Source organism: Cetorhinus maximus, chromosome 2 (assembly GCF_964194155.1).
Source record: "Cetorhinus maximus chromosome 2, sCetMax3.hap1.1, whole genome shotgun sequence".
In the NCBI taxonomy this organism is placed as follows: Eukaryota; Metazoa; Chordata; class Chondrichthyes; order Lamniformes; family Cetorhinidae; genus Cetorhinus; species Cetorhinus maximus.
The window spans coordinates 27,290,330-27,314,801 of NC_135880.1; the positions used below are offsets into that span (position 1 = coordinate 27,290,330).

Genomic DNA, 24,472 nt, shown 5'->3' on the forward strand with positions numbered 1-24,472 from the left:
GGTGGGTAAGTGAGTGAGATGGGTTAGTGGGTAGGTGGGTGAGGTGAGTAGTTGCGTTAAGGGATAGATGGGTGTGGTGGATAGGTGGTAAGGTGGGGAGGTGTGTGAGTGGATGATGTGGGTGTGTAGGTGGGTGAAGTGGTTAGGTAATTTGGCTAGGTGGGTGAGGTGGCTAGGTAGGTAAGTGGGTAGACTAGGATTTTTCTGTCTAAGATTTCCTGGGTGATGATCCAGATAAGTACTGTGAACCTGTCTGAAGCCTCCACTTCTGGCTCAGAGTCGGAGGCATTTGTGGAGGGTCCCAGGGAGCAGGGGAATTGCCTCTCAGAATTTTAAACTTCACATCAAATTCCCACATAGGTCAACATGTCAGGATTTCCACAGACCCCCATCTTCAGCCATAGGTCAGATCTCCGATGATCCAGAGACCGGAAGATTTGACCATGTGTTTCTTAGTTGGCCAGGACTAAGGGAAAGTTGCTGCAGACCGCTTGCACACATATGTTTGTAAAGACAAAATACCGTAGCTGGTATTACAGAGCACCTGGTATTACAGAGCACCTGGTATTACAGAGCAGCTGGTATTACAGAACCACTGTAGATCATCTGAACTGCGGAAACTTTTATCAGGGGAAGATGCAGCCAAGTGCCAAAGAAACAAGCCAAAGCCAAGTTGGCTGGAGATTCAGGCATTAGGCAATTCTCCGAGTCATTCATTTACTCTATTTGATACAAAATATGCTAGCAACCTAATTAATGAAATAAATACTTGTAAACATATGTAAATTTTCAGCTTTAGCACTCCCAGGTTCTCTTCCTTTACCATGTTCCTTAAAACCTACATCTTTGGACAAGCTTTTAGGCACCAGCTTGGTGCCAAATGCTGTCTGATAATATTCCTGTGAAGCACCTAGGGATGTTCTGCTACATTAAAGGCGCTATATAAATGCAAGTTGCTGTTGTTGTTTATCACATCAATCAAACAGTCAGCAGCCCCACACTTCTGGATCACATGCAATTGGCTTAGGAGGACAATAGGTTACCTTCCCAAAATTTGGGAGATTTAATAATAAATAAGCTGGGTTTGCATTTTATCTTATAATATATAAACTAGAATTTTAAATATCATAGATATATATAGAAAATTAGTGTTTTCTTTTGAAAAATCTCTTAAGTGTGTATTGAAAAATCTATTCCTAGTAAGAGGAGTGCTTTATTACAGTAACAACAAGTTGCACTTGTATAACACTTTTAATATTGTAAAAAGTTCCAAGTCACTTCGCCAGAGCTTTATCAAACAAGAGATATCAGCATATTTAACAAAGCACTTAGTCAAAGAGGTAGGTTTTAAGGAGTGTCTTTAAGAAGGAAAGAGAGGTAGAGCAGTTTAGGGAAGGAATTCCAAAACTTAGGGCCTCGGCAGCTGAAGGCACAGCTGGTAATGATGGTGCATTTAAAGTCAAGGATGTGTAAGAGGCCGGAATTGGAGGAGTGCAGATATCTCAGAGAGTATAGAGCTGTAGGAGATTAGAGAGAGAGGAAAGGACAAGGCTATAGAGGGATTTGAAAACAAGGATGAGAATCTTAAAGTCAAGGCTTTGCTGGACTGAGAGCCGATGTCAGTCAGCGAGCAAAGGAGTGATGGATAAACAGGACTTGGGGCAGAATTTCACATTCCCGCCGAAGTCAATGGAGTAGAGAATGCCTCACCGCATTTTACAGCCCCATCCCCGCAGTCACCTTCCCACCAAGTAATTTTCCTTCCTAACTTATCTGCCATTTCTATATTAGCTTGTTTTATTTTAATACACAGTGGGTACACCTTCTGAAAACAGAGGAACAACCAACGGTTAGGGAGGGGGACATCAGTAGCAGTCCTGGAAATGGGAAAGACGGGGGATGATAATCATAATCTGTCAAAAAAATTGGGGAAGACACAAATTTCTCATTCTGCCTCCCATCCCCAAGTTGCTGTGCCTATGGCAGACAGCGTGATTACCTGTATGGTTGGACATACAATGCGCTAGTATACTTTTATCTAGGCGAATGGCTGTGCAGGATGTAAGGATTATTGAAGGGAGAGGTGAAGAGGAATGTTTTTGCACCAAGAGTTGCTGGAGCATGAGATATATAACCACAGGGAGTGGTTGAAGCAGGGGCCAACACATTTTTTAAAAGAAACAGTGGATACTGCATGTACTCGAGGAATGGTTGATCTTGTGTAAAAATCGACTCCAACTTTTGGCCAAAAAATCCTTAATTTTTCATATACCTCATGTAAAACGACCCTCGACTTTCCAAGGACACTGTGCTCTGACTCAGCTCACTGCCCCACTCTGCGTTCAGAGTAACACAGAAGAGACCAGGATTTGAAGCAGGAGTTTTCTGATCTTTCTGCATCAGTGCTAGACCACAGAGCGCAACTGGCCCACTGAGATATCGGGGAAAGTTTAATTTCATGTTTAAATGATGGAGGTAAGATTGGAACATGCTGCAGAGTTCATGCAAACAGTGTGCATGGACCATGAGCGTATTAAACTTTCCACTTGGCTCAGTGTGCTGTTGTGAACAGTGCTGTAGCCCCATAGGAAAAGAAAAGGGATGATTAAAAACTTATCTTTTTAGGCTTCCTTCTTGATCCAATCCACTTTTGCAAGCATCTGAAACTGAGAGACTAAAAGCCCAGCACAGTTCCCTGCTGGCTGTGTGAGCCCTGCGTGTCGGTAGCTGAAAGTAAGCCCCTCGAAAACATTACCTGTGTAAGAGTCAACACCTTAGTTTTTGCCTAAAAATGGGTCTCAGAAATGTGACTTTTACGCTAATATATACAGTAAATATTTGAAGCAGAAGAAGAAACAAGGCTATGGGAAAGAGCAGGGGAGTAAGATTACTTTTGGATTGTTGCTGCAAACAACTGGCACTGCCAATATAGGCTGGATGAAACCCTTCTGTGCTGTCAACATTTTATAGTTTAGTTTAATGATGTTTTTTTCCCACTTGTAAAACCACCTTCTGTGGTGGAGCAGTACCATTATCGAACAGGACAAGAGATAATCTATGATTATGAAAACACATGCAAATGAGACCTTGGCTTCAATATTTATTGAGCATTTCAGCCAGCTGCCAATCCCAATGGAATGTGTTTAGGTCCTTTATATTGACAGAAAAAAGAATGCGGTCTGAGAATATTTGTATTGCTGGGGTTCATCTTTTCTCACACACGGTCTCAATGCAGATTGTTGACAGCACTTGTTGACAGTTGATACAATGAAGTTCTTTGTTGTGTGTCAAATCTGTGCATCGTTTGCCTCACTATTTCACCTGAGAGAACCTTCACAAACTCTTCAAGTACAAGTCAGGAATCCTAAAAGGGAAAATGATTATTTATGCCTGCCTGCCTGCACTGTTCACTGCCCTGTGTGAGGAAGAGGGGAGGGGTGGGGAGAAAACCACCTCAGCAAAAGAGAGTTGCAAGGAGAAAGTTCACATGAAAATCTCCTGTTGTTTGCTGCAGTTAGAACAGAGAAGAACTGAAGAGCTGAGTAATGGAGCCTGAGCATACAGCTCCAAAGTAAGCCAACAACAAGGAGAAAGCTGGTCTCAATTTACTAGTCAGCAAACAAATGTGCAGAGCTATCAAAAACACCTTCAAACACTCACCTGCAAAAGTTAGGTTCTACACTTGGGAAGAAAGTCAGAATTTGCACAGATGCTTAAACTTGAGATGAAAGTATATATCAGAAAATAAGATCACATGCTGTGTGCCAAGTGTGTTACTGTCTCCGGTTAATAAAGACTCAACGGAGGATGGAATCAACAAATTAGATGGTATCTATTGAAGTTTTTCAACATCACAAAAGATTTTGGACATAGGAACGTAAGACAATAAGAAATAGAAACACAAGTAGGCCATTCAGCCCCTCGAGCCTACTCCACCATTCAACAAGATCGTGGCTAATCTGATCATGGCCTCAACTTCACTTTCCTGCCTGCACCCCCCATAACTCTTGACTCCCTTGTAGATCAAAAATCTGTCTAATTCTCTCTGCTTTGAATATATGCAACGGCCCAGCCTCTACCACTTTCTGGGGTGGGGAATTCCAAAGGTTAAACAACCCATCCGTGAGAAGAAATTTCTCCTCATCTCTGTCTTAAAGGGGAGACCCCTTATTCTGAAATGATCACAGAATTTTAATGGCACAGAAGGAGGCCATTCAGCCCATCGTATCTGCACTGGCTCTCCAAATGAGCCTTCTGACCTAGTGCCATTGCCCTGCCTTTTCCCCGTACCCCTGCATAATACTCTTGAATTCTCTAACACACTGAGGAAGCACCAGACCCACACAATGATTGCAGTAGTTTAAGGAGATGGCCCACTGCCACTTTTTAAGCGCATCTAGAGATGAGCAATAAATGAATCCTTACTCACATTGCCCAATGCCCGAAAAAATTAGCAAACTGGGAAAAAGAATGAGCAACATATGGAATGGGATTAGCAGGGAGATTCTGAAAGGGAAGAGGGCGTGACAGAATTGTTACTTCAATGTCAAGAAGATTTGGAGAAGTAATTTAAAACCCAAGTAGAATTTGAACTTCAATAGCCAGAGCATCACAAGCTTGAAGAGGTTATTCTGAGGCTTTACCATGTACTGATCAGACCACATTTGGAATGCATTGCAAAATTAGGTTTGACACTGGTCCCTGGGACAGGAGGTTCGAGCACAATTTTTGGCAAAGATCATTTTACTCCCCAATCCTCTTGAGGCAAGTTTACACCAATGTTTGCCAGGAAATTGATATGTATCAGCTGGTATATTGGTGAATTAGAGACAGCACAGCCAATAACCAGGAGCTGCAGGAAGATAGGGACCAGCATTCCTCAGCACATGCTGTCAGGGGTCTATAACTTTGGCATGTTTTAAGTGGAAACTAACACTTAATATGGACAGAACTCTGCCCTGCTCCCATTATGCACTTGCTCGTATTAACCAGGCAAAGAAAACAGTTTGCCTCAGCAGCAACTCCAGTTCCTGAACAGGGGAGTTTATCAACATCCCAAACAGATTTATTGTGGGGGTATACAGAGAGAAGTCCACATAAATAAGTGTTAAAGATCATGGAAAGGTGAGTGCAAGTGAGTTTTGAGCATTAATACAAAAACAAAATACTGCGGATGCCCCCTAGTTCTAGATTCTCCCACATGGGGAAATACCCTCTCAGCATCTAAGCCCTCTCAGAATCCTACAAGTTTCAATAAAATCATGTCTTTTTCTTCCAACCACCAATGAGTATAGCCCAACTGCTCAGCGCCTTTCCTAATTAGACAACCCCTTCATCCCAGGAATCAACCTAGTGGACTGTTTCTGAACTGTCTCCAATGTAAGTATACCCCTCCTTAATTAAAAAGACCAAAACTGTAAGTAGCTTTCTAGGTGTGTTCTCATCAATGCCCAGTACAGTTGTAGCAGGATTTACCTACTTTTGTACTCTTTGCAATAAAGGTTGCCACTTAAGATTTTCTTTCCTGCCTGAGGTGTTACTCTGTGGTAATGTAAGAAGGTGGAATGAAAGTTTCGAGGGTAACTATGAAACTATGGATAAATTAAATTCATTATTTGAAAGGCTTTTGAAGGAGGAAGGGAATGATAAAGGCAACATTTATTGTTTTCAGAAAGATTCCCAAAGAGCAGGGATGAAGGGGCCGAAGGACCTGCCTCTGATAGTGAACTGGAGCAAGTCGGGAACAAATAGTAAGCCAGTGGCAGAGCAGCAAATGGTGCACAGAGGGATGTGTGGCTGAATAAGATCATTCAAATGGAGTAGAACAAGGTTGTGGAAGAATTTGAAGGTAAACACAACAGCCTGGGTCTTCCAAGGCAGCAATCATTGTCGGATTGCCACTCCATTCAAACTTTCCCCCAATTTGACATCGCTCCCCACATTTCTTGCCGGGTCTTCTGAGCCTGGCTTTACCAGAAATGTGGAGGGCAGCATCCCTTAGAGAGCTCCGTCGCAGTGGAATAGAGTCGGAGGGGAAGACAGGACACGTCTCCTTTTCGCAACACTAGCTGCCATATGGTAAGCTTAAATGTCCAGTTTGAATGTTAGTGGATGGGTGAATAGGTGAATGGATGAATGAGTGATTAGCTAGGGTGGTAAGATGGTTGAGGTAAGTGGTTAAGTAGGAATGGTGCATGAGGTAAGCGGGTAGGGTGGCAGGTGGGTGAGGTGGATTATGGGTGAGGTTGTAGGTGGATAGGGTGGGAGGTGGGAATGGTGGCAAGTGGATGAGGAGGTAGTCAGGTCTGGGGCATTGTCTGGTGGTCAGGGAGGTAGTAGAATGGTCAGGGATTTTGTTGGTCCGTGGGGTAGTCTGGTGGGTCAGTGTGAGTGATTGGGAGGTCAGTTCTGGAGTTACCCAGGAGTTAGACAAGGTTTTTCTCTGTCCAAAAGTACTTGACAGTCAATGAAATACTCTTGAAATGTAGTCATTATTATAATGTAGGAAACAAGTGTAACGGGAATAATGGACCATATGTGGATTAGCATATACCAGGCAGCAGTCAATAGAATACCAAAGCTATCAAGCAGCACTTGCTTCGCAATAACCTGCTCGCTGATGCTCAGTTTGGGTTCTGCCAGGGCCACTGGGCTCCTGACCTTAGTACATCCTTGGTTCAAACATGGACAAAGCAGCTGAACTCCAGAGGTGAGATGAGAGGAACTGCCCTCGACATCAGGGCAGCATTTGACCAAGCATGGCATCAAAGAGCCCTAACAGAATTGAAGTCAGTGGGGATCAGGAGGAAAACTGTCTGCTGGTTGGAGTCATACCTAGCACAAAGGAAGATGGTTGTGGTTGTTGGAGGTCAGTCATGTCAGCTCCTGGACATCACTGCAGGAGTTCCTTAGGGCAATGTTCTTGGTCCAACCATCTTCAGCTGCTTCATCTATGACCTTCCTTTCATCATAAGGTCAGAAATGGGGATGTTCGCTGATAATTGCACAATGTTCAGCACCATTCACGACTCCTCAGATACTGAGACAGTCCATGTCCAAATGCAGCAAGACCTGGACAATATCCAGGCTTAGGCTGACATGTGGCAAGTAGCATTCGTGCCACACAAGTGCCAGGCAATGACCATCTCCAACAAGAGAGAATCTAACCATTGCCCCTTGACATTCAATGGCATCGTTGAATTCCCTGCTATCAACATCCTGGGGTTACCATTGACCAGAAACTGAACTGGACTAGCCATATAAATTCTGTGGCTACAAGAGCAGGTCAGAGGCTAGGAATCCTATGGTGAGTAACTCACCTCCTGACTCCCCAAAGCCTGTCCACCATTTACAAGACACAAGTTAGAAATGTGATGGAATACTCCCCACTTGCATGGATGAGTGCAGCTCCAATAGCACTCAAGAAGCTTGACCCCATCCAGGACAAAGCATCCCGCTTGATTGGCACCCCATCCACAAACATTCACTCCGCCCACTACTGACCAACAGTGGCAGCAGTGTGTACCATCTACAAGATACACTGCAGAAACTCACCAAGACTCCTTTGACAGCACCTTCTAAACCCATGACCACTACCATCTATAAGGATAAGGGCAGCAGACAGATGGGAACATCAACACCTGGAAGTTCCCCTCCAAGTCACTCACAATCCTGACTTGGAAACATATCACCGTTCCTTCACTGTCGCTGGGTCAAAATCCCGGAACTTCCTCCCTAACAGCACTGCGGATATACCTACACCATATGGACTGCAACGGTTCAAGAAGGCAGCTCACTACCACCTTCCCAAGGGCAGTTAGGGATGGGCAATAAATGCTGGCACAGCCAGCATTGCCTACATCCCGTGAAGGAATAAAAAAAAAGAAGCTGACATGAAAACAGAAAGTACTGGAAATGCTCAGCAGGTCTGGCACCATCTGTGTAGATAGAAACAGAATTAATGGGCGGAATTTAATTCTGCCCACGGGAGTTGGCTGGGAGGCTGCAGGGCAGGGATTGGCCATAGGTTCGGGAGGGAAGGCTGGGGATAGTGTGTCTCCCTCACAGCTTACTTCCATTTCATTATCTGTAAATAAATTAAGAACTAGTTTTCAAACTCTTTGGGTAGCCCCTTAAAAGGGTTAAATCAAAGACACTGGCAGGACTTTTTGCTAAGCGGGCGTGCGCGCACCCGACCTCAAGCATAAAATGACGCACGGTGACCTTGGGCGAGCATCCCGACGTCATCGCACACTCGCACAATATTTCAATCGGCGAGTGTGTGCAAGAGTTGGCAGAGCGCCCGCCAACGATTAAAAGGCCTATTCAGGCCATTAGAAGTGTAATTGAATTAAATTTTTCGCTGCCTGTCCAACCTTATGGCCTTTGGATTTTTTGTGAAACCTCATCCACGTGTGGGATGAGGTTTTGAACCATCATTAAAAAATTTTTTTTAAATTTCATCCTAATTTCTAATATGTCCCCGCTCATTTGACAAAGCCACATGAGGGGACATTTTTTTAACAGTTCAAAAATCTTTATTTTTAATTTTCAAAAGTCTTCATCTCCCTGAGGCATCTCTGTGCGCGCACATGCGCGAACTTGCACTCTCGCCCTCCTCCTCCCCCCGTCCTTACACAGGCAGCGCTGAACGCTGAAGCATGCGTTTCACGCTGGGCGGGCCTTAATTGGCCCACCAACGTGTAATCGCAGACTGGTCCCGATCGCAGGCGGCAATCGGATTCCCAGCCGCTCCCGCCCACCCCCACTAAGTCTGCCCAACGAGGGAAAAATCCTGGCCAGTGTAAAACTGTCACACTATCATCACAATGTTTGCAGTTGGGGCACGTCAGCACTGGATTCACGACCTAAATGCTACAGCATGAACATTTGCAATATGATTGTGCTGTTTAATGTTAGTTATTATCTTAATTTAATAAATAAATTAGTGTCAGGCGTGGTTTAAGGCTTCCTGGCTCCACTATGGTATCACGCTCTCCATCATTTACTAACCTGTCATGCAAGACGGTTTATCAGTCAACAATGCTCCCTGACCTCAAGTTGGATTGTTGTGCTTTCTGTTGGCTTATTCGTTAAAGTTTTCTTCGTATACTTCAGACTTCCCATCGTTGAACTGCAGTTTGAATTCAGAAACTTTTCCAGATTCTTCCGTTGTGTTTTTAGAGAAAGAAAGGAGTTCCGGAAGGGAAGGGAAAGCCACCAGTTTTGCCCACTAGAAGTGAAAGCACTTAACTGAGTTGAAGTCAATTCAGTGACTGAGGTTAAATTACAGCAACATTGCACCAATCAGTCCTCATTTTACTGACAATCTCCCATAGACTGTATTTCAAGGTTGTAATCATTTGGTCACAAAATATAAACTGACTCTTTAAATTATTTTTCATCCTTACATGACAAGTGCCTCTTAGGAAGACTTCAGTGCAAGTGCTTCGAACAGATATTTTTGATCCCTATTTAAATAAAATTACAATTGTTTATTTCTGACTGCTTTGTTTGCTTCACCATCTGTTTGACAGATTGGAGGTTAGGACTGGAGACAACCAAAGGCCTGATCGCCACAGTAAAAAATTACCTTGCCATCTCTTACCTTGCCAAAGAAGTAATCTGCAATCAGTCCATTTTTGTTATAGGTGAAGTGTAATGCAATGTGAAAGGCTGATTCGCGAGATTAAACAAAGATTTTCTATTTTTTTGTGCAAAATCAAAGCAGCTGCCTGAGTAACATTGCCTTGCAACAGCTGCTGTGATTTATGGTTTGACGTTTTATTTGAATTGGATATCATGCCCAATTTACATTGTATTAACCACTGCGTGTTACAAATTTTCTTTTCCTGAAGAATTCTCGCAACTTTCTGAAGGACAAAGCCAGCGGTAAATCAAAGTGATTGAATCTGAAGAAACTCGGTGAGTGCCACAAGCTGTAAGAATCGTTGTGTATGCATTTTTCCACTGATGTGTTCTGTACCATATTTGCTCTAAACCATCTTTGTACCTCATCTGTGTCTGCCATTGATCTGTTCTTTTGAAAATACAGGATTTGTATAGATTTTTTTTTCCTTTTGTCATGGAGTTTCAAAGACCCTGGCCAAAATCTTTAACTGTTTATTCAATTCAAGCCAATCTCGTGTATTGTCTGTCACGGATCACGACTTTACACTTATAGCTGTACTAATAGCGACTCAGTCCTTTGAGGGATGATTTTCTGGTTTTATACATAAACTACAGTTGTTCTTTTTTTCCCTAGTTGCTTCTGTTGTTGGTTTGAAACTGCAGAGTTCTCAGCCTGGGGTTGAGTTGCACCACTGACTGACATTCCAATCTGCCAGTCATGTGTGCTGCGAATGGCACTTTTCCCTTGACTCATCCTTTGGGAAACCTTACAGATGTAGAGGGGTCCCACCCTGGAGGACACACTTGTACTTTCTACCCAGTTCACATCTGAAAGAACAGATGGCTGATACAAGGTTTGATACAAGGCTGAACACATTCAAGTGATTTGCCTGATGTTATAAAGCGCACAAGTAAAACTATTTTTGTCTTTGTTGTACCTCTGTCTCAGGTATACAAATAGTTGCTTGGTAATAAAGAACTTGAGTATTGCCAAAAAAAAGAGACATGCTATCGAAGCCTTTCGTCTTGCACTTATCAAGACAGCAATGCAAGATAAACCAACAGGAAAGGGAACAACGATTTATACTGCATGGTAGAGAGTACCGATTGATTGGCAAGTGGACTCTGATTGGTAGAGGCGCTGCCATGGAGAATGCAGCTGAAAACAGTTAACTGCCAAGCTTTTGTTTCAAATTCAAACCAGGCAGATTGACTCTGCTCGTGGTGGTGAGGATTGCGGTGGGGAATGAGCCAGTGAATGGCAGTTTGTTTAGTTAGAAAAGGTCTGATGCGCGGACATGCTCCATCTGTCTGCAAAGGACAGGGCCCTGTATGTGAATGTATGTGGCTTCTGGCATGTGGAAGTGAGCCACACCGTGAGCCCAACTGATAATCTTAAATTGGTTTTCAGTGTAATTCTTAGCACAATCAGGATTATTTGGCAACTGTTGTCCAATCGTAGAGTCACATCTAATGTCGGGCACAATATTTTGTGTTTTTCAAACATGGCCTGTTTGGCCACGGTTAGTGCTTTGCCTGCTGCAAACAGCTGAAGGGATATGCTGTTAGATGCAATCCGCCGGTTGTTTGGATGTATGGCCATCATGCTGCCATTGAAATTCATGTACCACATTACTCGCCTGTGTGATAGGCTTGACGGCAGCATCCTGTTTGTGGATGACATGAAACTATTTTCTTGATACCACTTAAATTTCAGGCTGCAATTTTTTTTTTCTATTTTATGGAACAATTGATTTTTATTAAAATAACAGAGCAAAAGAGGTTTATTTCCATTTGTGTCTAGAACCCTAAGTTTTACAAAGGCTGCGCAATGCAATTGGAAGGAAAATAGTACCAGTATCATGATGAATGCACTCAGTGTTACAGCAACATGTGACTCGAAGGATTTTGTCCAGGGTAATTGTCCATGATGTTTTACCGGGATCTTTACTGACGTGGATGCACAATATTCGGAAAATTGAAAAAGTGTCATGAGGATTCATCTTCATGCATATCTGAATTTAGCGCTGGAAAATGTGGAACTAGAAAGGGACCACAGTCCATTTTATGGGGCCAAAATTGGTATGCGTTACACCTGGCTTTCGGATGAAAATCATACCAATTTAGCGGTGGCACGGCCTATTCTCCACCTGCACAGGTGCTAGTCCCACTGCTAAATTCATAGGGACCCACTTACCAGGATGCCTAAACTATTTCTGATCTCATATTAGGTAAGGGGATATTCAGGCATCTCTGGCAGTCACCTAAAGCAGATGTTCAGTTCCTTAAATGTTTTAATTCAGGGCTTAATGCTGTTCAAGGTTCTTTTTACAAAATTTGTTACGTTAGGATTCTTCAGTAGGATTCTTTGGCAATGAAAAGTAAGTGGTGAAAAATGCTGTTTTAAATAAAACTTTTCCTGAGGAGCCAATAGGAACCAGAACGCCCCCCTGACTCCACAGGCATCACAATAGCACATCCTCTATGGCTTACTCCAACCACCGTCCCAGGACCCGAAGGCCTTTGCCAGTGAGGCATGTGGCTTTAAACTGGCTTTTCCTTCAGGCGAGCTGTGGAGGAGTAATTAACACCATCACCTTTCACTGAATGTATGGATAAATCCTAAAGTCCAATTTCTACTAATCTTGGAGCCTCTTTAGTGTCATGGTGCCACCAGACCACTGACTCTGAGCAGGAAAAATGGCTCAGGGTAACTTTTACACCTTTATCTGAACTATAGATCTCCTAGCAAAGTGATGCTCGTACCCCAGTGGTTAAATATAACCAAATACGACAATGATCTCCCCTTTAGCTGGTATAAGCAAAGTAACATGTTCAAAGCAGCAAATGTCTTTTCTCACTGAATAAGATTGGCACTAGTTACAGAGCCATGAAATAATCTATGACCAGGATACTACTTGTTCAGTACTAACAATCATAGAAATGATATGGCATAAGATCAATGAGAAAAATAGATAACAATAAAGGATAAAAGGCAGTCTGTTCTGCCTTTGTAAACATATAAATTGCTGTGTGGCACTGGAGCACATCAACAGTAACTTAAGACTCTTTTTTGGAGGATTGAGTATGATAGGTGGATGTGGGTTCACAGCTTTGACTTCTTCTGCACCCCAAGTCATTTGCAACATATGCATGAACTCATGCTCATCTATTTATGTTGTTAGTTTATAAACAATTTGGTATCTGTCAAAATCATTACAACTGGCATCCATCCACCTTGGTAAAAAAAATAGGCGATCTTATCTTTGCAAATTTAAATGTCATTTAAACTGGCAACAACGGAGGAGGCGGTGGCGTAGTGGTATTGTCACTGGACTAGTAATCCAGAGACCCAGGGTAATGCTCCGGGGACCCAGGTTTGAATCCCGCCATGGCAGATGGTGGAATTTGAATTCAATAAAAACCTGTAATTAAAAGTCTAACAATGACCATGGAACTATTGTTGATTGTTATAAAAACCCAACTGGTTCACTAATGTCCTTTAGGTAAGGAAATCTGTCGTTCTTACCTGGTCTGGCCTACACGTGATTCCAGACCCACAGCAATGCCCTCTGAAGTGGCCTGGCAAGCCACTCAGTGGTATCAAACTGCTACAAAGTCACGAGAAAGGAATGAAACCAGACGGACCACCCGGCATCAACCTAGGCACCGGAAACGACAACGGCAACCTCAGCACTGTCTTCATTCACCTACATGCGTATCTGAATTTAGCACAGGAAAATGTGGGACCAGAAAGGGACCGCAGTCCATTGTATGGGGCCAAAACTGGTATGCGTTACACCTGGCTTTCGGGTGAAAATCATACCATGGCCTATTCTCCACCTGCACAGTTGTTGGTCCCACTGCTAAATTCATAGGGACCCACTTATTAGGATGCATAAAATATATCTGACCTCATATTGGGTAAGGGGATATTTAGGCAACCCCTGGCAGTCACCAAAGCAGGTGTTCGGTTCCTTGTATATTTTAATTCAGGGCTCAATGCTTGTTCAAGGTTCCTTTTACAAAATTTGTTATGTTAGGATTATTCAGCAGGCCCTATGGCTGGCAATGGAAAGTAAGTGGTGAAAATGCTGTTTTAAATAAAACTTTTCCTGAGGAGCCAATAGGAACCAGAACGCCCCCCTGACTCCACAGGCATCACAATAGCACGTCCTCTATGGCTTACTCCAAACACTGTCCCAGCCTTCACGTTGAGGATACCCTCCATCGTGTTGTGTGGCACTCCCACTGTGCTAAATGGGATAGATTTCGAACAGATCTAACAACTCAAGACTGGGCATCCATGAGGCGCTGTGGGCCATCAGCAGCAGCAACCATAATCTGTAACCTCATGGACTGGTGTATCCCCCACTCTGCCATTACCATCAAGCCAAGGGATCAACCCTGGTTTAATGAAGAGTGCAGGACGGCATGCCAGGAGCAGCACCAGGTATACCTAAAAATGAGGTGTCAACCTGGTGAAGCTATAACACAGAACTACTTGCATGCCAAACAACATAAGCAGCAAGTGATAGATAGGGCTAAGCGATCCCACAACCAATATGTCAGATCTAAGCTCTGCAGTCCTGCCACATCCAGTCGTGAATAGCGGTGGACAATTAAACAACTCACTGGAGGAGGAGGGTGCACAAATACCCCCATCCTCAATGATGGAGGAGCCCAGCACATCAGTGCAAAAGAAAAGCTGAAGCATTTGCTACAATCTTCAGCCAGAAGTGCCGCGTGGATGATCCATTTCAGCCTCCTCCGGAGGTCCCCAGCATCAGATACCAGTCTTCAGCTAATTCAATTCACTCCACGTGATATCAAGAAACGGCTGAAGGCACTGGATACTGCAAAGGCTATGGACCCTGTCAACATTCCGGCAATAGTACTGAAGACTTGTGCTCCAGAACGTGCCATGCCCCTAGCCAAGCTGTTCCAGTACAGCTACAACACTGGCATCTACCCGGCTATGTGGAAAATTGCCCAGGTATGTCCTGCACACAAAAAGCAGGACAAATCCAACCCGACCAATTACCACCCCATCAATCCACTCTCCATCAGCACTAGAGTAGTGGAAGGGGTCATCAACAGCGCTATCAAATGGCACATGCTTAGCAATAACCTGGTCACACAACACACAACAACCATTGCTAAAACATTTAATAAAATTGCCAGAACCCCGGTTTGTTGAAAATGAAAAAAATACAGGAGGCACAAGAAATGTACCTAAACTAATATCTACTTCTGTGTCAAACCTCTGTAAACTCCAACTTTTTATATCTTTTCATGGGATGTGGGCATCGCTGGCAAGGCCAGCATTTATTGCCCATCCCTAATTGCCCTTGAGCAGATGGTGGTGAGCTACATGAATGCCTTGCTAGGCCAATTTCTCACTGGAAAAGTGTAAGTTGTTCAAATATTGCTGGTAAATGACAACAGGTTGATAATGTAGAAATCCTGCAACTTTATGAAGATAAAAATGTATCTCAACAATACTAACATTGAAAACTGGGAATCCTTGAACACATTCCAATGTGGATAGGATCATTGGATAACACTGATTTATTGTTACTAACATGCTCACAGTGACTGCATTTCCTTTTAACATAGGTGTTCAAGGGTGAAAAAGCATCTCATCTTCAATAATTGAAGGCCTGCTACAATATCCAATATTTTAGTATTACATGGTTCTTAGGTCTCATCTGGGGAAAATGGAGTGAGTAAATGTTCATTAGGGGTATCCGTCTTAAAAATTTACCAAACAATTAACAACACGCTGTTTCACAGAGGAGGTATCTGCTATAGTGGGTACTATTGGTAAACTTACTTTGCTTTTCTCAGTCATTTGCAGAGATGTCCACTCAGTTACAATAAATTCAAATGATTCAATAAAAAAAAATTGCACTACTGCGGCACAGGAAAGCAAAAATGGATCCCTTTGTGTACCAGAGTGGATGATTAGTGGGGCCGCGTCGGTGCTGCTGACTGAACTTATACCCTTACCGAACATATTTGTCAGATCAACACAGCAGGCAACAAAGTCTTAGAGATTTCATGTAGAAGGAACCATTCTCATGAACTGCTTATCACGTACACTTTTAATACTGCGAACTGTGCCTCTGTGAAAAGCTTTACCACCTGAGTGCCTAATGGCTAATAATCATCTGAAAGAAGTACAAGTCTTCAATACTGTAGTGCACAGCTGTCTGACTCCTTAGATACTTGCTAAAGCAGAACCTGTGCTTCCAATTGTTTCACACTGTCTGCACCGTGATCGATGGCCTTACATATTTGAGAACTGATAACACCAGGCTGAAGATCAAATGTATCATGTAACCTTGATCGTATATGGAGGTTTACTTTTCAGTTCACTTTCTGCAATAGGAAAGTTTTAATGGGAATTCTTCCCAGACAACCAATTGTATGCTTCACCTGAAAATTCCTATTAGGTCAAGGTATCATTGATACATGGCAACAGCAGTGAGTCATTCAAACCCTCAAGCTTGTTTCACCATTCAATTAACTCAAGGCTAGACAGTGCCTCCGCTCCATTTACACGCCTTTGCCCCATATCCCTTGATACTCTGGCCTAACAAAAATCTGTCAATCACAATGTTGCAGATTTCAATTTGCGCAGCATCCGCAGTATTTTGGGGAGCGAGAGCTCCATATTTCTCCGACCCTTTATGTGAAGAAGATGTTCCCTGATTTCATTTGACCTGTTAAATCGGTGGATTCTGAGTGGCTAATGGCCACGGTGGTGGCCTTGATTGGCTGGAAAGCCATGGGCTGCCGAGCCGAAGCCAATTCGGGAACCTCAGTGGGATTAAATGCTAATCAGACAGTTAACAGTCTGCTATCAGTGCCCTGTGCCTTTAAAGCTGAAGCTCCCACCCCTAAGAGCTGCCAGCAAATCATGGACACATAGAAGCATGGAATGATCCAGCACAGGAAGGCACCATTTGGCCCACTGGACCTGCACCAGCTCTCTGAAAGAGCTATCTAATTAGTCCTAATACCCTGCTCTTTCTCCATAGCCCTATAAACCCAGGACTGCAGGAGGCCCCAGAGCAGCAGCCATGTTGGAGGCCCTGGAAGAGAGGTGAGTGGAGCGGGCTTGCCAGGGCCTGTCAGGCAGGCCCTGGCAAAGGGTCAGGGGAATCATTATGGAGGGAAGTGGGCAAAGACAAATTATGTTCCAGGAAAACAGCGGACTACAGCAGGAACTTTGCCCCGTATCCCAGTGGCAAGTCCTGACAAGGTAATGTAGTCCTTGTTAAAGAGTAGAAATCTTTGCATCAACAACAACTGCAGCTCTACCAGCAACAAAATTAAATCAGAGATGCACAGAAATCTGATGAAGGATGTGTTAGGGCAGAGAATACAGTGTCAAAGAATTGCCAGCATACATTGCCACACAATCCCATTCTCAGACAGTACTACAAATAGAGCGGACCCCTCCATTTAGTTGATGATTTACTCATCTATGACAAGAGAGCAGTCATTCTGAGAGTTCTTAGACTCGATATGCTGCAACAATTGCAGCAAGGACATCTGAGCATCACAAAATGTTGAGCCAGTGCAAGATATCCTGTTTGGTGGCCAGGCCTCTCAAAATTATTTGAAGAGATGATATCATGCTGTATTACGTCTGTCAAGCAACTGCGAGATAACACTTCTGAAGCTGCGATTACTTCACTGAAGGAGATATTTGCAACATATGGAATCCCAGACCTTGTAATCTCAGATAATGGACAACAGTTATGTTTGTGAATGGATACTTTAAAGAGTTCATGACATCATATGGATTTAGTCATACCACCAGTGCACCATGGTATCCTCAAGCCAACAGTGAAGCAGAAAGAAGAGTGTGTACAGCGAAATAATTTTTTTTTCATTCATTCATGAGATGTTGGCGTCACTGGCTAGGTCAGCATTTATTGCCCACCCCTAACTGCCCTTGAGAAGGTGATGGTGGACTGCCCTCTTGAACCGCTGCAGTCCATGCAGTGTAGGTATACTTAGAGTGCTGTTAGGAGGGAGTTCCAGGATTTTGATCCAGCAACAGTGAAGGAATGGTGATATATTTCGAAGTCAGGATGGTGATTGGTTTGGAGGGGAACTTCCAGATGGTGGTGTTTCCATGTATCTGCTGCCCTTGTCCTTCTAGGTGGTAGCGGTTGTGGGTTTGGAAGGTGCTGTCTAATCTTTGGTAGTTTCCTGCAGCACATCTTGTAGATGGTACACACTGCTGCCACTGTGCATCGGTAATGGAGGGAGTGAATGTTTGTGGATGTGGTGCCAATCAAGCGAGCTGCTTTGCCCTGGATGGTGTCAAACTTTCTTGAGTTTTGTGGGAGCTGCACTCAACCAGGCAAGTGGGGAGTATTCCATCACACTCCTGACTTGTGCCTTGTAAATGGTGGACAAGCTTTGGGGAGTCAGGAGGTGAATTACTCGCCGTAGGATTCCTAGCCACTGACCTGCTATTACAGCCAGAGAATTTATATGGCTAGTCCAGTTCAGTTTCTGGTCAATGGTAACCCCGAGGGGGAAAAGAATGCTTTCACTGTCCGCACTCCTCTTTCAGCATTGCTAGAGAAGAACAATGACACCCAACTTGTACTTCTGAGTTATTGTTCAACTCCACTTCAAAATGGTTTAGCACCCTGTGAACTCCTAATGAGAAGAAGACTGAGAACTCAACTTCCTACTCTCCCACTGACACTCATGCCATGCGTATAAGCTGACGATTTGGACAAGGTGAGGGAGAAAGAGGATAAGTGAGCCAGATGTGGAACTATGACAAATGTCACAAAGCACACAACCTGCCAGACCTCCAACCAAGAGAGACAGTTTGGACCTAAGACCAAGCTCGTTATAAACAAGTTGTTGAACAGATACCACATCGACGGTCCTACCTCATCCAAACAGAGAACGGGATGGTGAGATGGAACAGAAATGCACTGGTTGCTGCACAGATGCAGTCTCCTACACAATGGACTCAGTTATTTACCCAACCAAACAGAGACCAGAGATGCTGCATCCACCGAGAGATCCAGATGACAACCAAATTGGTGAACCTGAGTCATCTACTAATTCTCCTTCTGCCCAGCAGAGCCTGAGCGATCACATCCAGGCCACAAACTCCCAAACTCTTCCAAAGGAGCAGAGAACCCATTTGAAGAAATTGAAGTCAGAGACTTGGGGGGGAGATGCAGTATAATGGGGGAAATCAGACACTTGGGGGAGATGTTGTATAAGGGGTTAATTCTAACTGTGTGATATGCTAATAAGACACAATAATAATTACAGGAAGTGATTCAATGTCTCATGATCTTGCACTCACTTGTGGACCTCAAGGAAAGATGTGGACACAGTAAGAGATATTGCAATCAAGTTAATGTTTTCCTTACCTCAACAGACTCTGTAAATATTATGGCCAGGATTTTCCCCTCAGAGATTTGGGAGTGGGGCCTGGTCGCCGAGGGGAAAATGATGCGGGATTATGTTGGGAAGAATCCCCGACGTCATCCCGGGCCATTTAAATTTTTAGGAAGGCAGGCGGACAGCGAAATCAGCTGTCCGCCTGCCAACCTGAACATGGCCAATTGAGGCCATTGACAAGCTAGTTAAAGTACTTAAAGACCTGCCCGGCCAACCTTAAGGCTGGCGGGCAGGCCAGGAGCCCCAGTGAGCTTCTGGTGGGGTGAAGTTTCATGTCTGTTTTGTACAAAAGTAATAAAGTTTATGTGTTCTTTATTAACATGTCCCATCTTGTGTGACATTGTCACATGAGGGGGACATGTTAATAATTTTTTAATGTTTCTATTTTTAAAGTTTTTACCACTGTCAGTATTCTCCCTGAGACAGGAGTTTGCCTCAGGGAGAAGCGCACTCTTTTGCACGCATGCGCGAAAGAGTGCACCTTGACAGATGGGGATTCCCCCCCCCACACAGGAAGTGCATAGCGCTTCCCGTCGGGGATGCCGCTGGGCGGGCCTTAATTGGCCCGCCCACTTAAAATGGTGGCGGGCCCCGTTTCAGTGGCGGGGTCGGCTGCCCGCCGTCAAGCCGGTGGGGCCCACACGCCCACCAAGGGCAAGATTCTGCCCTATGTGTTAGCATAAAGAGAGCATGAATATTATAGTCCTCAACCTTCCCTGCCCCTGACTTCATCAGGGGAAGTTGGGAAGGTAACGGGCTCTCCACCCCATGTTTTCCCACCCAATTATATACCCCACACCACAGGGAGGGGGTGGAAATTAAATTCCACCCACTAAATGGACTTCCCATTGCTGCTCACTGACTCTAGATCAACAAGTTCCTGAAAGTGGGAAAGTTATCAGGGCTATAGGGAAACAGCAAGGTACTGGAACTAAATAGACAGTTCTTTCAAAGAGCCGGTAGAGGCATGATGAGTTGAATGGTCTCTCTCTCTCTCTGTACTGCATCGTCCTATGATCCTATGCTTTCTTGAAATCCTGGTGCTGGAGTTGAACCCACAATCTGCTGGCTCTGAAATGAGGCTGCTACTGGTTGAATTAAGTTCATGCCTTACTGCTCTTGCAGATGGCGTATTCAGAAGTGACAAAAAAAACAGCTGAAGTAATCTGTTAAATATCAACTGTTTTCACACTTCTGCAGACAACAGGAGCAACGGCATGTCAAGCTTTCTCTCTGCTCTGAATTAATGCTGTGACTATGAAAATAAACAAGAGATCAATGATAATACCTTGTATGATATTGCTGACCCAAGGCAGTCATCGTCATTCACATTGGGGGTTGATCACTTCAAAATAGAAGACCATCATGACCATAGTTTACTTTCTGATTTTGCTAAGTGCAAACAGGCATTCAAATTCAGCCTGAATAAAACACACAACAAAAACAGAAACAGAAATACCTGGAAAAACTCAGCAGGTCTGGCAGCATCAGCGGAGAGGAGTACAGTTGATGTTTCGAGTCCTCATGACCCTTCAACAGAACTAGTTCTGTTCTAGTTCTGTTGAAGGGTCATGAGGACTCGAAACGTCAACTGTACTCCTCTCCACCGATGCTGCCAGACCTGCTGAGTTTTTCCAGGTATTTCTGTTTCTGTTTTTGTTTTGAATTTCCAGCATCCGCAGTTTTTTGTTTTTATGAATAAAACACACCCTGTGCCAAAGAACTACTGTAAATTTCTCATCAGACACCATGAGCTTTCATTTGGCGATAAGAGGCCAAACAGCTGATCTACTGTGCTTTGTAAGACTTAAGACTGTTGGATAGAAGTGACAGAAGTTTATGCAAACTCTATTCAAATAACTGTACTGCCTGCACACTTCAACTGTTCATGAAAAATCTAATCAGCACACATCACAGAGGTTTTTATAGTGTTTAGTTAATTACATGCAAATGAAGCTCTGACTGTTGCCTTTGTTCAAAGTGCTTACATCTGCAAATCCATCACTACCTGCATATCATGCCCGTTAATCAATAACGCCTTTTTTATCCTAAAAACCAACGATTTCTTTTTTTATTTTCATGAGAACGCATTGGAAATCCATGCGGAACTAAATGCTCTCTTTTATCATTAATTGGTTTGCAGTGTATTGTATTCAAGTTTGAAACACTGATTTGGTTTGTACACTTGAGAAGAGTACATAAATGTACTGTATGAATGTAGTGAACCATAAAAAGCCACTGATGTTCATCTGGCTAGTTAGGAAATAGCATGCTATTCCTTAAATTTCTTCTATCCCCCAAACAATTCTTATGTCAAAAGAACTCTCTTGAATTCTCTCTTGAGAATTAGCTTCCATTAGCTCCCTGGGTAAAAACAAAAAACTACTGCGGATGCTGGAAATCCAAAACAAAGACAGAATTACCTGGAAAAACTCAGCAGGTCTGGCAGCATCGGCAGAGATGAAAAGAGTTGACGTTTCGAGTCTTCATGACCCTTCAGCAGCAACACCTTCTGTGTGAGTAGATATAAACTATGCTGCATATCAAGTGAATTTGAAGAAACACTGATCTTGAAAGTCCATGACAATTTTGCCAGATTTTAGGCCAAGACTTGGATACACTGGCCCAGTGAGTAGCCTCTGAGTTTCTTGGTTCAAGTCCCTCTCGAGGGCTTGAGCACAAAAAAATCAAGGCTGACACTCCAGTGTGGTACTGAGGGAGTGCTGCACTGTCTGGGGTGCTGTCTTTCTGATGAGACATGACCAAGGCCCCATTTGCATGCTCAAGTGAATGTAAAAGATCCTATGACATGATTTTGAAGGAGAGCAGAAGAATTATCCCCAGTGTCCAGGACAATATTTATCCTTCAATCAACATCACAAAAAAGCAGATTATCTGGTCATTATCATATTGCTGGGAGCTTACTGTGCGCAAATTGGCTGCTGCGTTTCCATAAGACCATAAGACATAGGAGCAGAAATTAGGCCATTCAGCCCATTGAGTCTGCTCTGCCATTCAATCATGGCTGATAAGTTTCTAACCCCATTCTCCCGCCTTCTCCCCGTAACCTTTGATCCCCTTACCAATCAAGAACCTATCTATCTCGGTCTTAAATACACACAATGACCTGGCCTCCACAGCCTTCTGTGGCAATGAATTCCATAGATTCACCACTCTCTGGCTAAAGAAGTTTCTCCTCATCTCTGTTCTAAAAGGTCTTCCCTTTACTCTGAGGCTGTGCGCTCGGGTCCTAGTCTCTCCCTACTAATGGAAACATCTTCCCCACGTCCACTCTATCCAGGCCTTTCAGTATTCTATAAGTTTCCTGCATTACAACAGTGAAAACAGTTCAAAAAGTAATTCATTGGTTGTAGAGTGTTTGCGACACCTGGTGATCATAAATAGCGCTATGTAAATGCGAGTCTTTCTTTTTTCATACATGGGAATTCTTATGAGCATTCAAAAAATATAGCTGGTCCATCAAACCTGCCCAACCAGTCATGACACATGAGGGACACTCATCAGACATCCTGGCCACCAGTGTTCCATCCCACCAATTATGTCTTGACAGAATCAAGTGAATAAAAAAAGCCCTGGGTAATTCAAAGAAAGAAAATATGGAGAATTTCTTTCCAAAACATCTGGAGGACCACAGTCACTTCGGGTCATAATCCCTGAACATCTCACCGCCCTTGATACGCATGATGTTAGCCACAGCTAGGAACTCCTGCAGCTACTTTATGAAGGTTTGCAGAAAATCGGCAGTCACCACAAGTTGGTAATTTACTCCAAGCGTGAATATCCCCTTACGTAAGAGAACCTGTTGCCATCCATCCTGCCATAATTTTTATGGTTGGCCTCCCAAGCCTATCAAATTGTCTGTTCACACTAGCATAGCCTTCAGTATTTTAAAGATTTCAATTAAATCACCATTCTAGAGTATAAAGGCCCAGCCCTCTAAGCCAAAAGTGGTTTCTATACCAAGGATCATTCCAGTGACCTTTGAAGCTTTTGCAGGGTCGCTACAGCATCTACAATGTGAGGAAACCAAACTCTGCTTAGGATTCTAGATTATGTATAATTAGAGACTCGTACAAGGACACTGGTTCTTTTTTTTTAAACTGAATGGCCCTCACTACCCATCTTAATACTCTATTCCTCTTTGACTGCTATAGTATCAGATTTGAGACATTTTATTCTTTCCTAGATTTTATCCTTACACACTTTGACATTCTCAACTGTGGTGCTAGCTGTACACTGTATTGCTGATAACTTGCAGGAGTGTAGTCCCTCTGAAAAGCCTTTAGACTGGGAATTGCTAAGCAACATTTTCAATGAAAGGCACTAGAGATACCACCCTCTGGTACTCCACTTTTTGGTTAACTACTGTCTTGATAATTAAAGAATCGCCTCCCAGTACTGTGAACGTGAACTAGAATGCAAGCAAGCCCTGCCACCATCACCAACACCACCACCACAGCCCATCAACACGCCCAACAGTTTCTCAGGCCCACTTCTTTTATGTTCACGGTACAATTGCGGCATCTGTTGTAATGTATATATTTTAAGCACTTTATAGTGTTTTGATCCCATTTGGGAAGAAAGACCTCCATAGACCAGTTGGGCATTGCCCTATAATTTGTAGGCCTGCTGGATACCCATGTTTAGTTTGAATAATAATCCATTTTAGTGGAAATAAAACTGGGTCTCTGTTTATCCTTAGCAATGTGACCGATAGAGGATGTATGTCACGATTGCTACTGTCTATGCTCTTGTAACATAAAAACATGACTTAAAGGAAACTTTTGATACCGTAAATCACAGAATCCTATAATGATGGAGTTTGGTTTATCTGACAGGACCATACAGTGTTTTCCTTCATGGCTAGATAGCACACGTCAAAGGATTAAAAATACACCTTCTTTAAGTACTGCTCAAATTGGTGTCTCTGAGGACCATTACAGCCCCTTTGTTACATTAACGACCTCCCTAAGGTGTGCTCACGCTCCAAAGGCTTTTTTTTATATGCTGATAGTAGTTTCCTACTTTACCTGCAGAACCTGCTGGAACTATTGAAAGCATATTAAATGAGGATCTGCCAAAAGCTTTTCGGCAGCCCCAAAGCCGCCTTGCTTTCGACGTCAAAATAACAAGCCAATTTTATTCAGTTCATTTGACCATTTTAACGAGAAAAGCCTCTCAGTAATCAACGTAAATTACATTCAATTTTCAAAATGTTGAAGTATACAGTATCTAGGATACAGGTAGCTAACGGACAATCCTTAAGTGGTCACACCAGCAAGTTGATTGGCAAGACATTAGCAAAATTGCATTTGTTAGAATGAGCCCAGGCCTGGTTTGCAGAGAAATTACAATTACAGTCTAA

The 24,472-nt window shown here is 43.4% G+C and overlaps 1 protein-coding gene across 3 annotated transcripts in view; it reads left to right on the forward strand.

Annotated features, from left to right (window-relative positions):
• Positions 1-24,472, forward strand: part of tenm3 (teneurin transmembrane protein 3) — a 1,130,593-nt gene that overhangs the window by 180,791 nt on the left and 925,330 nt on the right. For all 3 annotated transcript variants that reach the window (XM_078561809.1, XM_078561821.1, XM_078561828.1), the window contains exon 3: positions 9,858-9,924. The gene's annotated coding sequence lies outside the window, so the exon portion shown is untranslated. The remainder of the gene's footprint in view (positions 1-9,857; positions 9,925-24,472) is intronic.